At 45.5% G+C, this 15,371-nt stretch overlaps 1 protein-coding gene across 1 annotated transcript in view; it reads right to left on the minus strand.

Moving 5' to 3' along the window:
* CCDC106 (coiled-coil domain containing 106) overlaps window positions 1-15,084 on the minus strand; it is a gene marked incomplete at its 3' end in the record, with an annotated part of 30,511 nt that extends 15,427 nt beyond the window's left edge. The window contains exon 1 of the mRNA XM_082676882.1: window positions 14,888-15,084. The remainder of the gene's footprint in view (window positions 1-14,887) is intronic.
* Between the last annotated feature and the right edge of the window lie 287 nt (window positions 15,085-15,371).

Consider the following 15,371-nt stretch of genomic DNA (forward strand, 5'->3'; position numbering starts at 1 on the left):
TTTAAAACTGAGAGGAAGAAACAAAGAAGAACCAGACAAGAACACAGATGTCTCAGCAGATTTGGCAAATTGCTACCATCTGGCCGCTGACAGGGAGGAGAGAATTCATCCCTAGTTTTTAAATGGGTTATTGAGGCCAGAGAGTGAACCCACCAGTCACAAAGCCCACACGGTGCAGTTAAAACTCAGGGTCCCTGCCTCTTGGGTAAGGCTAAAGGGGAAAAGGAGACCAGTAATGGCCCTGGGAGGTGAGGGCATCTTTCTTGCTACTTTCTCCTGCTTCCCCTGCCACCCATAGACTTGCAGCACACCCCAAGGCTGGAGATCATTCAGTCTTAACAAGAATAGCCCAGAAAAGGGTGTTGTCTTGCCCACTAGAGATGCCACGGTCTAGCTCTGCAACCGTCATCTCTCAAGCTGGACGCTGGCAACTTGGGAAAGATTCCCAGCACGTGGCTCCCCAAAGGCATCAGTTTTGTGCCCATATTAGGAGGAGACTCAGTCTGCCCTAATACACCAGGACATGCTGAGCCAGGTCCCTGGCAAGCCTGAGCAGCCGGGGGCAGAAGGAGCAGGTACAGGGAGCCCAGTAGATGAGCTGAGGCTGGCAAAGACTGCTGGGGCATTGGAAGGCCTTGCCACAAGTCTCAGAGATGAAGCCCCAGATGACCGGATGTGAGAGGCCATAGGCCTTGAGACAGACAGCATTCTGGAAGCCCTGTAGGCACTCGGGACAGCTGTACGCTGGGCAAAACTTCGTGCTTGTCATTGGGCTTCTCCACTCGCACTGTGTGTGTGTAGGTGTATTGTATGCCCATCTGGCCAGAGGCTGAAGGCCCAGAGAAAGAGGAGGAGGAAGGGCCAACTTGTGGCTTGTGGGAGGAGCACCTGACTGGGGCGGGGGAACCCACAGCTGATGAGGAAAATGTCATGGTCATCCTTTTTTTTGCGGGGGGGGCACGTTGCGCAGCATGCGGAATCTTATTTCCCTGACCAGGGATCGAACCTGCGCCCCCTGCAGTGGAAGCACGGAGTCTTAACCACTGGACCGCCGGGGAAGTCCCAGTCATGGTCATCCTTGAATCAGAGGAGAAGCTAAAGGAAGGAAAAACTGCATTGACTGAAGGTGCAGAGAGGTAAGCTAAGGGTTGAGATGACCAGAGAACCTCTCTGCATCCCCCAATCTTTGCTTACCTACGTCATCCTCCACCCCCTACTCCTCAAACCCCTCATCTCTCCAAGGGGCTGGGGGACTTTTCATGGGCCTCTCTCCATGTGCCCAAACCCTAGACTTTCTAACTTTACCACATCTCCATGCTCCTGGGATTTGCACAGGACTCTTGCATCTATCAATCGATTCCTATGATGTGCACTCAGAGTCGTCTCACACGCCCCCAGAATCTGTGGGACCCATGCTTTACCATATTGCCCTCCGTCTCCTCTTTCAAACCCCTTGTGGGCAGGGTGTCCTTTTCCTTTGTCTCCATTCCTCCCCATCAGGGTATCACTCTTCTCTTCTAGGACCTCCCCCAAACTCTCCGAGTTTCTTTTTCTGCCCAGATTCAAGATTTCTTCCTTTCATGCTGGTCCTGTGACACCATTAAGTGTTTCCATCCGTCCAGAAAGAAGTCTCTCGCCTCCAGAGTCTGTATTCGACCCACTCCACCACCTCCATCCTCCCCGCAATGGGTCAGTCGGGTCCGGTCTTACACACACACACACACACACACACACACACACACACACACACCCGGCTGCCCACCCGTCCTCGTGCTCCTGGACCCCTCCAGGCATGGCCTTTGCTGTCCGTGAGTTATGAGGAGAGGCCTCCCGAGAGTCTGATCCCGGGATGCAGAAGGCGAAGACAGTAAACCTTCCGGGAGCCCTAAGTGGAGCCGTAGCGCTCCGACCAGCCAGGAGAGGGATGGGGTTCACAAGAAAGCCTTCCGGCCGGAAACACAAACCCTCAAAGGAAGGATTCCAAGTGCCTTCTGTTCCGCTGGCCTGAATCTCTGTCATTCATTCAACAAATATTTGTTTAGTGTCTCCCATACGCCAGCTTCCGGGGGTAAAAACATGAACCAACCAGACTGAGGTAGTCCCTGCCTTTCTCTACCTTAGAGGCAACAAATGTTATCTGTATTGCACACCTGCTGCGACAAGGAACTCTCCTAAGCCTCCTGGGGGCGACAGAGACCAAAATATTGAAATGTCTGCCCCCACCTTAGCGCCTGGGAGAAGCAGGTAGGGATGACATTCACGAGACAAGCTCAACGACGGACAGCGTCCCTAAAGAATCTGACTGAGCCCGAGAGGAGCACTTCAAATAAGAAGCTGTCTCAAATTCAGTCCTAGTGCTTCGCACATGAGGAAACTGAGGCCCAGAGAGGTTACGTGAGACGCTGATGGTCCCAGAGCAAGGGGGTGCCAGAGCCAGGATTACATCCTAAATTCTAAAGCGGGGAGATCTTTACACTTTCTCATCCCAATATCTTCATTTTGGACTTCCCTGGCGGTCCAGTGGTTAAGACTCCGTGCTTCCCTGGTCGGGGCACTAAGATCCCGCTTGCTGCGCTGTGCAAACAAAAAAACTCTAATATCTTCATTATGGGGAAATTGTTCTATGGCCCTCGAGAGTTACAGGATTGAAGCTAAAAGAAGTTTAGGGAAAGAGTTGCCTGAGTGTGAAACAGCCCTCAAGGCTAGCTGTAGATGCTGGCAAGGGAAAACCAGAAGGCTGGGCTTCCGAGCTCCCACCCGCAAGGGGCCCTGTAAAGTCATGAAGAGTCCCTTCTGGCCTCAGTACAGACTGTCTAGAAGGATGAGGCATTCCATGCGGATTTCACAGCAAACACCAGATGTTAATGAGGCAGCTTAGAAACAGTAGGGTTCCAATTCTGGTCGAGAGGCTTGTGGGATCTTAGCTCCCCGACCAGGGATTGAACCCAGGTCCAAGGCAGTGAAAGCACCGAGCCCTAACCACTGGTCCACCAGGGAAGTCCCTTCTCCAGGGAAATCTGAAGAACATTGTGTGACACCATTCCCTGTTTGGTGACTCAGTTTCCCCATCTGTCATGGAGAGGCCACCATTCTTTGTTTTTCCTTTTAATTTTATTTTTCTATATCGAGATGTAAGTTATGATGGAAGAAATTTTCATACGTTGAGGTACGGGGAAGTCCTTCTGGCTGATACATGATTTGACTTGAACTTTATGCTAACCAGAACAGCCTGTCTTATGGCCTGTCAAATGTACACTGCACAGCTGCGTTAACCATTAAAGAAAAGAACGCATTTAAAATCAAAATGGGGGGAGGGGGTGAACTGGGAGATTGGGATTGACATATATACACCACTATGTCTAAAATAGATAACTAATGAGAACCTACTGTATAGCACAGGGAACTCTACTAAATGGTCTGTGGTGACCCAGATGGGAAGGGAATCTAAAAAAGAGTGGATATATGTATATGTATGACTGATTCACTTTGCTGTACAGCAAGAAACTAACACAACATTGTAAAACAACTATCCTCCAATAAAAATTAATTTAAAAGATAAATAAGTGAAAGGAAAAAAAATCAAAATGGAGTCACTATGGTTCAGGCATCCAAAATGAAGCTGGGTGGCCATTGTAGATGTGGTTTCAGACACGTTCCTGCATCACTGAGAACTTGAATCTTCCGAACTGCATCAGACTCAAGGCCAGCACCAGCCATTCTCAAAACAGTATTTGCTAGTAGTGGCCAGCTGCCACCTTACAGTACATCTCCACTTGGCCTAATCCTATTTCAAGCGCTCAATACCGATGCATGGCTGGTGACTACCATACTGGACAGACAAATCTAGAGGAGGCCAACTAACAAACAGGCAGCTGCAATGTAAGGTCATAAGTATAATGACAGGGCGCTCCAGGGGGCCAGAAGGGGCTCAGGACCCAACTGGGGGAGGAGTATAGAACTGGAAAGTTTGGGAATTCCCTAGCCGTCCAGTGGTTAGGACTCCACGCTTCCACTGCAAGGGGCATGGGCTCATCGCTGGTCGGGGAACTAAGATCCCGCAAGCTGTGCAGTGCGGCCAAAAAACTAAAAGAAAAATAATTGCAAAGTTTTCCTGGAGGTGACACCTGAGTTCAGTCTTGGAGGACAAGAGAGTTAGCCAGGACAGAAAACAGCCCAACTATTCTTCTTTCAGAGTGACTAAGCATCATGTGCCCAGCCAGGGACGATGCTGACTGGAGACAACAAAGACCAGACTGAAGAACATGGAGTTTGTGCTGCAGGCATCACAGGAGAGTCTGGAGTTAGTCAGGGAACTATCATGTGAGGGCTTCACAGGCATTCCGGTGGAACTGGCAGCCTGAAGGGGTGCCTCACCCAGCCTGGGAGCCTGAGGTAGGCAGGAGTCAGAGGTTGCTTTCTGGAGGAAATAAGCCCTGAAAAAATGGCCAGGATTCCCCAGGAAAGGTTACTCTGGGCAGCAAGACCAGCCTAAGACCTGGCGCCTGGGGAAATGAAAGTGTGAGTGTTTCAGTGGGGGTGTGACACACGTGTGTCTCAAATGATGAGAGAGGAGGCTGGAGAGCTTGGCAGGCACTACAACATGCAAGGGCTTCCAACTCCAGGCAGAGGAGTTGGGATTTTTGTCTTGCGGTAAGCCCTCTTGCCGTGGAAGGATTTTGAGCTGGGAAAGGACAAGATTAGTTCCAAATTTTTGAAAGGTCTGTTTGGTTATATTGGCGGGCTAGAGTGGAAGCTGGGGGACTATGGAACAGTCTGGTGCTGAAACCTACATGAGGAAGAACGAGGTTTGAGCTACGGAAGGGGCGGTGGGGATTGAGAAAACCCTCCAAAATCTTGGTGTTAATGCTCAAATGCCTGATTTTAATGCCCTCAAGAATTTCAGAGGTGCAGAAAGGAGTCAACATGCGAAAATATACTAGCATTACTTCCCACATGTTACATACTGTCCGTGCAAAGACATTATTATGCTAGGTACTTTCATACGTGATTTTATTTAATTTCTCTAAGAGGTTAATCCGTTCAGTATTCTGTGAGAAAACTGAGATGCAGAGAGGGAGTTCATTGCTCAAGGGCACGGTGATAGTGACTAAGCGAGACGCGGAGGCCCAACACCCCACACCACACGCCAAAACCCCCAACCCTTGACCAGAGAGTCTTTTCTTTTGCGTCTTTAGTTCCCACCTTCGGAGGCCAACTCTCTTCCCCACACCTCCCTGCATTTCCCCGCCCCCCGCCCCCCCCGGCCCTTCTAGCCCAGGCCAGCCTCTCTATGGTTCCCCCCTCCCACCCCTCTACCCACACGCTGCCTCTCGTTTGCCTCCCACCCTGGCCCCTCTATCCACGGCCAACTTCTCTATGGTCCCCCTTCTCTCTAGTTCTGTATTCATCGGCTCCTCCTCTAAACTCCACAATACCGGCCATCAGCCCCCCCACCCCTCGCTCAATACCGATGCTTGCTGTCTCTGAGCTGCCTCTCTGGTCAGGCCGAGCAGAAACGGCTGCCAATGGAGAAGTGCTTTTAGGGGAAGGCCCTGCAAAGGAGGAACCCCGCACTTCTAAGTGGTGACCCTGCGCTAAAGCGGCCCATTTCAGGCCCTTTGCGAAAATGCTCTGGCTGGAAACACGAGGCCCAGAGAGGAAGGATCCAGTTTGCACTTCGGCCCACCTCTAATAAGTGGGATCCCAAAAGGATCACTGTCTATAGGAGTTTCCTGTCTCTCCTTTCATTTTTGTTCCGATGGTGTCAGAGACAGACAAGGAAATCGGGAAATGCCCGCCTCCTTACACAGGCTGGGGAAAATGAGGCCAAGAATGGGGAAGGAACTTGCTCAAAACTAGTCAACCAGGAACCAAATGGGAATCAAGCCAGGGTCTCCTGGTTCCCAGTTCCCAGAACCTCAGTGGTTTTTCTGTTTTAAAATAGGTGAAGTAGATAGTAATAGCAAGGCTCCTAAAACAGCATGCAGGACCATCACATCCAGGTTCCAGTCTGATTCCCAACCCGATCTACAAGGATTCTCCTTAACACATAGCAAAGCAGATGTAATTCTTTCCTTCAAAAGTAGTTAAGCATAACTGCAGAGGTGGATTCACCATTAGGCTAGTGAACCTTAAGCTTCCAAGGCTTCTCACTTGCATAATGCTTTCCCTGGGTAGTGAGTGTTGACAATTCAAAGAGTACTTAAGATTAGTCACTGCTTAAAAAAAAAAACAAAAAACTTGCACCTAAATGTCCAGCGACAGATGAATGGCTAAAGAAGATGGGCCATGTATATACAATGGAATATTACTCAGCTATAAAAAAGAATGAAATAATGCCATTTGCAGCAACATGGATGGACCTAGAGATGATATTAAATGAAGTCATACAGAGAAAGACATATATCATATGATATCACTTATATGTGGAATCTAAAATATGATACATATGAATTTATATACAAAACAGAAAAAGATCCCGCAGACATAGAAAACAAGCTTATGGTTACCAAAGGGGAAAGATGTAGGGGGAGAGGGATAAATTAGGAGCTTGGGATCAACATATACACACTACTATATATAAAATAGATAACCAACAAGGACCTACTGTATAGCACAGGGAACTCTACTCCATGTTGTGTAATAACCTATAAGGGAAAAGAATCTGAAAAAGAATATATATATATCCAAATCACTGTGCTGTACAACTGAAACTAACACAACATTGTAAATCAATTATGCTTCAACTTAAATAGTTTTTTAAAGGATAAATAACATATTAAAAAAAAAAAAACTTGCCACACTCTGCAACCTTAAATTCATAGGTGAAGGAAACTTGCTTAGAATTTTCCCAAACTTGACAACAATGCTAAAATAACTGTGAATCTGAAATTAAAGTTTCTTAAGTTAATAGTAAAGAAATGTTTTGATCAATCACATTACAGGAAAGATCAGATAATCTTTCTATTCTATCTACAGAAAATGATATTATAATATTGTTGTCATATAAAAAGCCAATCAAAGAAAATAGAGGGAAAGCATTATAGAGCTGAGTCAGGTAGTAAACTAATTAAAATGCTATCTATATGTGCTTTTCAATTGTGGGGGTTGTGCGTGGCAACTGTCACCTTTTGAATTTCGTAATTGGTTGCAACTTATTTTCTCATGCTAAATAAATGTTCTCTTGTATACCTCTTTTTTGTATTTAAAATTTTGTATTTCTAATCTGTACAAACTTCACACCCTACAAAACCTGGATCTGACCCTGCTCCGACACTCAGTGTGTTCTCAATAAACACTAGTGGGACTTCCCTGGTGGCACAGTGGTTAAGAATCCGCCTGCCAATGCAGAGGACATGGGTTCGAGCCCTGGTCCAGGAAGATTCCACATGCCATGGAGCACCTAAGGCCGTGCGCCACAACTACTGAGCCTGCGCTCTAGAGCCCGTGAGCCACAACTACTGAAGCTCGCACGCCTAGAGCCCGTGCTCCGCAACAAGAGGAGCCACCGCAATGAGAAGCCCGCTCACCGCAACAGAGTAGCCCCCGCTGGCCACAGCAAAGATCGTGCACAGCAACAGAGACTCAACACAGCCAAAAAAAAAAATCAATTAATTAATTAATTATTTTTAAAAAGAAATGTTTGTTGAATTAGTGAACACATATACCATTTTTAAATAAATAAATAAATAAACGCACACTAGTTATTATTGTCAGTATTACTGTAATCTGCAGACCCAACAGGAAGGCTTGAGGGTGATCTACAATTTAAGGATGACTGTTGGCTTATGACTTCAGACAGCCATAGTCACCGTCTTCTTCTTCATCCACACACTTATGTATGGATTCATTAATTCACTACATGGCTGCTGAATACCTGTATTCAGTACTGAATGCCCAGACACGAGTGTGGGTACTGGAGACGCAGCAGGAAATTATACAGACGTGGTCTCTGCCTTCAGGGAGCTTACAGTCTGATAAGAATTGTCCATGGGATTGATTTGACGTTTTCAAAAATCAGATTTAAAAAGTCGTCTAGGGCTTCCCTGGTGGCGCAGTGGTTGGGAGTCCGCCTGCCGATGCAGGGGACGCGGGTTCGTGCCCCGGTCCGGGAGGATCCCACATGCTGTGGAGTGGCTGGGCCCGTGGGCCATGGGCGCTGAGGCTGCACGTCCGGATCCTGTGCTCCGCAACGGGAGAGGCCACGGCAGTGAGAGGCCCGCGTACCGCAAAAAAAAAAAAAAAAAAAAGTCATCTACAAGCTCTCTCCACCCCACATTTTATTATGAAAATTTTCTTGTTCTTTCTTTTTTTCTGTTTTAATCTTTTGGCCACACTGCACAGCATGTGGGATCTTAGTTCCCTGACCAGGGAATTGAACCCCGGGGCCCCTGCGTTGGCAGCGTGGAGTCTTAACTACTGGACCACCAGGGAATTCCCAGAAATTTTCAACCACAGAGAAAAGTTGAAAGAATCACATAGTGAACATGCATACATCTATTATATAGGCTTATAACTTTTAAATATCACTTAGAGGTTGATCCTAAAAGAGCATCATGTTCAGCTGATTCTTTTTTTTTTTTAAGATTTAATTTTATTTATTTTTTGGCTGCACTGGGTCTTCATTGCTATGCATGGGCTTTTCTCTAGTTGCGGAACACAGGCTCTAGGCGTGTGGGCTTCAGTAGTTGTGGTGCGCAGGCTCAGTAGTTGTGGCTCATGGGCTCTAGAGCGCAGGCTCAGTAGTTGTGGTGTGCGGGCTCAGTAGTTGTGGCACATGGGCTCAGTAGTAGTGGCTCACAGGCTCTAGAGCACAGGCTCAGTAGTTGTGGCACACGGGCTCAGTAGCTGTGGCGCACAGGCTCAGTAGTTGTGGCACGTGGGCTCGGTAGTTGTGGCACGCGGGCACTAGAGCACAGGCTCAGTAGTTGTGGTGCATGGGCTTAGTTGCTCCGCGGCATGTGGAATCTTCCCGGACCAGGGCTCGAACCCATGTCTCCTGCATTGGCAGGCAGGCGGATTCTTATCCACTTTGCCACCAGGGAAGCCCCTCAGCTGATTCTTTTTTTCACAGCTTTATTGAGATCTAACTCACATGCCATATAATTCACCCATTTACAGTGTACAATTCGTCACAGGTATGTGCAGGGTCACCACAGTCAACCTTAGAACGTTACGTCCTCTCGGAAGGAAAACCTGTACCCTTTAGCTGTCACGTTCTTACTCCCTCAATTCCACTCCACCTCCCACCCCAAGGAGCCGCTCATCTACTATCTGTCTCTATAGATTTCCCTGTTCTGGACATCTCATATGAATGGGATAACAAACTGTGACCTTTTGTGTCAGCTTCACTCACTATTTTAAAAAATTGAAGCACAGTTGATTTACAATGTTATACCAGTTTCAGGTGTATAGCATGGTGATTCAGGATTTTTACAGATTATACTCCATTAAGTTATTACACAATAACGGCTATATTTTCCTCTGCTGTACAATATATCCTTGTTGCTTACCTATTTTATAAATAGTAGTTTGTATCTCTTAATCCCACACACTTATCTTGCCCCTCTCTTAATAAACTTAAAAGCTTTTACACAGCAAAGGAAACCATCAAAAAAACAAAAAGACAACCTATAGAATGGGAGAAAATATTTGCAAATGATTTGGCCAACAGGGATTAATATCCAAAATATATAAACAGCTTATACAACTCAGTATTAAAAAACTAAACAACCCAATCAGAAAATGGGCAGAAGACCTGAATAGACATTTTTCCAAAGAAGACATATAGATGGATAACAGGCACATGAAAAGATGTTCAACATGGCTAATTATTAGAGAAATGCAAATCAAAATGATGAGATATCATCTCCCACCTGTCAGAATGGCTATCATCAAAAAAATCTACAAATAACAAATGGTGAGAATGGTAATAATGGTGGAGAAAAAGGAAACCTTCTACATTGTTGGTGGGAATGTAAACTGGTGCAGCCACTATGGAAAACAGTACCAAGGTTCTTCATAAAACTAAAAGTAGAACTACCATATGATCCAGCAATTCCACTCTTGGATACATATCCAGGAAAAAAACAAAAGCACTAATTCTAAAAGATACATGCACCCTAATGTTCATAGCAACACTATTTACAATAGCCAAGACATGGAAGCAACCTAAGCGTCCATCAACAGACAAAAGGATAAAGAAGATGCAGTATATATATACAATGGAATACTATTCAGCCATAAAAAAATGAAATTCTGTCATTTGCAGAAACATGGCTGGACCTAGAGAATATTATGCTTAATGAAATAAGTCAGAGAAAGACAAATGCTGTATGATATCACTTATATGTGGAATATAAAAAATAAAACAAATGAATGTATATAGCAAAATACAAACAGACTCAGAGATACAGAAAACAAGCTAGTGGTTACCAGTCGGGAAAGGGAAGGGGGGAGGGGCTTCTTCACTGATTATAATACTTTCAAGGTTCATCCATGTTGTAGCATGTATCAGTACTTTATTCCTTTTTGTAGCCAAGTAATATTTCATTTTATGGATATACACCACATTTTGTTTATCCATTCCTCAGTCAATGACATTTGGGTTGTTATGAACAATGCTGCTATAAGCATTTGTTTACAAGGTTTTGTGTGGACATATATTTTCATGTCTCTTGGGTACATCCTGTGAGTGGAACTGCTAGGTCATATGGTAACTCTATCAGTCAATTCATTTAAAAGACAGGAGATCCAAGTCCAGAGAGGAGAGATGACATGCTCAAGGCAGGGACAGAAAGAAGTAACGCTAACACCCACCCACCCCATCTTCTGATTCCAAGTCCAAGACCCTTATTGCCATTTTTTTAGTGGTTCTATGTAGCCAGACTTGTAGCCTCAGGTCATGCAACAGACTGTTAGTGTAGTGCCAGCCCCTGAGGGTAACAGACAAGAGGGGAAAAGGCAAGGAATCCACATTTATTGAGCACCATCTGGTTCCCAGAATTATGCTAGACTGTAGCACTCTCAAAGTGAGAAAGGACGTCACTTGCCCAAAATTGTATAGCAAGTGGATAGACGGATCTGGATCCAGGTGCATCTGACTTCAAAGCTTATGGTCATTCCACTGAACTATGCCCTCCTCTTCAAATATTTCATATTCTCAGTATGAATATTCTCAATATCTCAATCTTCTATATCCATTAATTCAGTTATTCATTCACTCATCTGTTCATTCATTCACCAAACATTCGCTGAGGTATTTATATGCCCCTTCTCTGTGGACACAGAGACGGAATTGACTCTGCCCTCAAAGAAGGGAGAATAGAGGATGAGTTTCATGCGCTAAATCCTGTGCCGCGAATGATCTCATTTAATAAAGAGAATCTCAGTGGAATACCATTTCACACAAGTCAGACTGGCAAAAATTTAAGTTTGACAAGTATTGTTAAAGACGTCAAGTAAGGGGATTGCCCATTCATTGGTGGTGGATGTGTAAATTGGTAACAATTGTAGCTAATACACGGTGCCTACTTTGTGCTATAAAACACTTTACGCGTGACTCATTTCATCCTCATAGCACCTAACACTTAACTGTGTTGAGTAAATGCTATTATAATTTTTGTTCTGCAGATGAGGTAAAGGAGAAGGTTGACTTTCTATTAGACACAGCAGGTACATACACTGCCTAAGGCCCAGGACACTCTTAGGAGCCTGGGAAAAACATTTTAATTTTGAAATCAGAAGAAAAAAGAATGTAATCCAGACTAGCTTATGTTTGTCTTTATACCGACACAGATATAACATACAAGTTTAAATATACATTTTGGAATGAAGGAGCCCACAAAGGCACAAATGCCAGGGCCCAGGAAAGCACTGGAGACCATGAGTGGTTAAAGAACTTACCCAAGAGGGACTTCCCTGGTGGCACAGTGGTTAAGAATCTGCCTGCCAACGCAGGGGACACGGGTTTGAGCCCTGGTCCAGGAAGATCTCACATGCCGCGGAGCAACTAAGCCCGTGCGCCACAACTACTGAGCTTATGCTCTAGAGTCCAAGAGCCACAACTACTGAGCCCATGTGCCACAACTACTGAAGCCCGTGCGCCTAGAGCCCATGCTCCGCAACAAGAGAAGCCACCGCAATGAGAAGCCTGCACACCGCAAGGAAGAGTAGCCCCCCCTCGACGCAACTAGAGAAAGCCTGCGCAGCAACGAAGACCCAATGCAGTGCTCACTTCAGCAGCACATATACTAAAATTGGAACGATACAGAGAAGACTAGTATGGCCCCTGCGCAAGGATGATACACAAATTCGTGAAGCGTTCCATATTTTTGAAAAACATGGGCAGAACACTCTATGACGTAAATCACAGCAAGATCCTTTTTGACCCACTTCCTAGAGAAATGGAAATAAAAACAAAAATATACAAATGCGACCTAATGAAACTTAAAAGCTTTTGCACAGCAAAGGAAACCATAAACAAGACGAAAAGACAACCCTCAGAATGGGAGAAAATATTTGCAAATGAAGCAACTGATAAAGGATTAATCTCCAAAATTTACAAGCAGCTCAATATCAAAAAAACAAACAACGCAATCCAAAAATGGGCAGAAGACCTAAATAGACCTTTCTCCAAAGAAGATATACAGGTTGCCAACAAACACATGAAAGAATGCTCAACATTATTAATCATGAGAGAAATGCAAATCAAAACTACAATGAGATATCATCTCACACCAGTCAGAATGGCCATCATCAAAAAATCTACAAACAATAACTGCTGGAGAGGGTGTGGAGAAAAGGGAACCCTCCTGCACTGTTGGTGGGAATGTAAATTGGTACAGCCACTATGGAGAACAGTATGGAAGTTCCTCAAAAAACTAAAACTAGAACTACCATACGACACAGCAATCCCACTACTGGGGAAATACCCTGAGAAAACCATAATTCAAAAAGAGTCATGTACCACAATGTTCACTGAAGCTCTATTTACAACAGCCAGGACATGGAAGTAACCTAAGTGTCCATCGACAGATGAATGGATAAAGAAGATGTGGCACATATATACAATGGAATATTACTCAGCCATAAAAAGAAACGAAATTGAGTTATTTGTAGTGAGGTGGATGGACCTAGAGTCTGTCATACAGAGTGAAGTCAGAAAGAGAAAAACAAATACTGTATGCTAACACATACATATGGAATCTAAAAAAAAGAAAATGGTCAGAAGAACCTAGGGGCCAGACAGGAATAAAGATGCAGACCTACTAGAGAATGGACTTGAGGACACGGGGAGGGGGAAGAGTAAGCTGGGACGAACTGAGAGAGAGGCATGGACATATATACACACCAAACGTAAAATAGATAGCTAGTGGGAAGCAGCTGCATAGCACAGGGAGATCAGCTCGGTGCTTTGTGACCACCTAGAGGGGTGGGATAGGGAGGGTGGGAGGGAGGGAGATGCAAGAGGGAAGAGATATGGGGATATATGTATAGTTGATTCACTTTGTTATAAAGCAGAAACTAACACACCATAGTAAAGCAATTATACTCCAATAAAGATGTTAAAAAAAAAAAAAGACCCAACGTAGACCATAAATAAATAAATAAATAAATGTTCCTTTAAAAAAAAACAGAACTTACCCCAGATTTCCCAGCTAGTAGGTGGTGGAGATACTATGACGAGCAGTTGGGTGATATCTACCAAATTGAACATGGAAGTTGAAGATGTTCCTGTTCTTTGATCCAGCAACTCAACTCTCAGGTATATAACTTAGCGAAAACTCCCATCTGGGTTCAAGGAGATGTAAGCAAGAATTTTCATGGCAGTATCATTTGTAATAATCAAAAACTGGTTACATGCAGGTACCACCTCACACTGGTCAGAATGACCATCATTAAAAATCTACAAATAATAAATGCTGAAGAGGGTGTGGAGAGAAGGGGACCCTCCTACACTGTTGGTGGGAATCTAAATTGGTGCAGCCACTATGGAGAACAGTATGGAGGATCCTCAAAACGCTAAAAATAGAATTAGCATATGATTCAGCAATCCCACTCCTGGGCATATATCCAGAGAAAACTCAAATTCGAAAAGATGCATGCACCCCTATGTTCATAGCAGCACTATTTACAATAGTCAAGACATGGAAGCCACCTAAACGTCCATTGACAGATGATGGGATTAAGAAGTTGTGAGATATATATATTTCATTCTTTTTTATGGCTGAGTAGTATTCCATCACATATATATCCATCATATATCCATCACATATTCCATCATATATCTATGATGCAATACTATTCAGCCATAAAAAAGAATGAAATAACGCCATTTGCAGCAACATGGATGCAACTAGAGATGGTAATATTAAGTGAAGTAAGTAAGAGAAACACAAACATTATACAGTATCACTTACGTGAGGAATCTTAAAAATAGTACAAATGAACTTATTTACAAAACAGGAACAGACTCACAGACATAGAAAACAAACTTATGGTTACCATAGGGGAAATGTAGGGGGAGGGATAAATGGGGAGAAGGGATAAATTGGGAGTATGGGGTCAGCATATGCACAGTACTATAGATAACCGGTAGCGCGCTGGCCACGCATGTGTCTCTTGCTTCCACAGCGTTTGGACTGAACAGACCCAAGGGCGCCCCTTCCTCCAGACTCTGACCACCCTCCAAGCTTTTTTCCAGTCACAACCTTGGAATCACCCACTCAGCTCTCCTCGCCCTCCGGGACCAGCCAACACCATTTTCTGAGCTTAGCTCCTTACTGCCGACCAAGCATGAGCTCCCAGATTCGTCACAATTCCTCCGCCAGGTGGAGGCCGCAGTCACCCGCCTGGTAACGTGCATCTGCCGCTCTCCCACACCTACCTGTCTCTGCGCTTCTCTTCCCACACGACGCAGCAGCTCGCCAGGGCGTGAGACATCGTTTCGCGAACGGGCCGAGGAGGAGCCGGAGGGCCCGAGCTCACTGGAAAAGGCAAAAGCAGCGCTGTGGCCGCGCCCTCTTCCAGGACGTGCCGAAGCCGTCCCAGGAGCGTGGGGAAAGCCCAGGACGCCGTGGAAGCCGCCCGGCTGACGGAGAAGAACCTGCGCCAGGCCCTGTGGGTCCGCAGGCCCTGGGCTCTGCCCGCGCAGACTCCACCTCTGGACTTCCTGGAGCCACTTCCTGGATGAGCAGGTGAAGCTCATCAAGAAGATGGGCGACCGCCTGAGCAACCTCCGCAGGCTGCTCGGCCCCCAGGCTGGGCTGGGCGAGTGACTCTTCCAAAGGCTCAGCCTCAGGCACCACTAGGAGCCCCTGGAGCCCAGCGGCCTGTGAGGAGCCCCTCTGGGGTCAGGGCTTCTGCCTGCA

This window comes from Grampus griseus (assembly GCF_964374135.1).
Source record: "Grampus griseus genome assembly, chromosome: 19".
Taxonomy (NCBI): domain Eukaryota; kingdom Metazoa; phylum Chordata; class Mammalia; order Artiodactyla; family Delphinidae; genus Grampus; species Grampus griseus.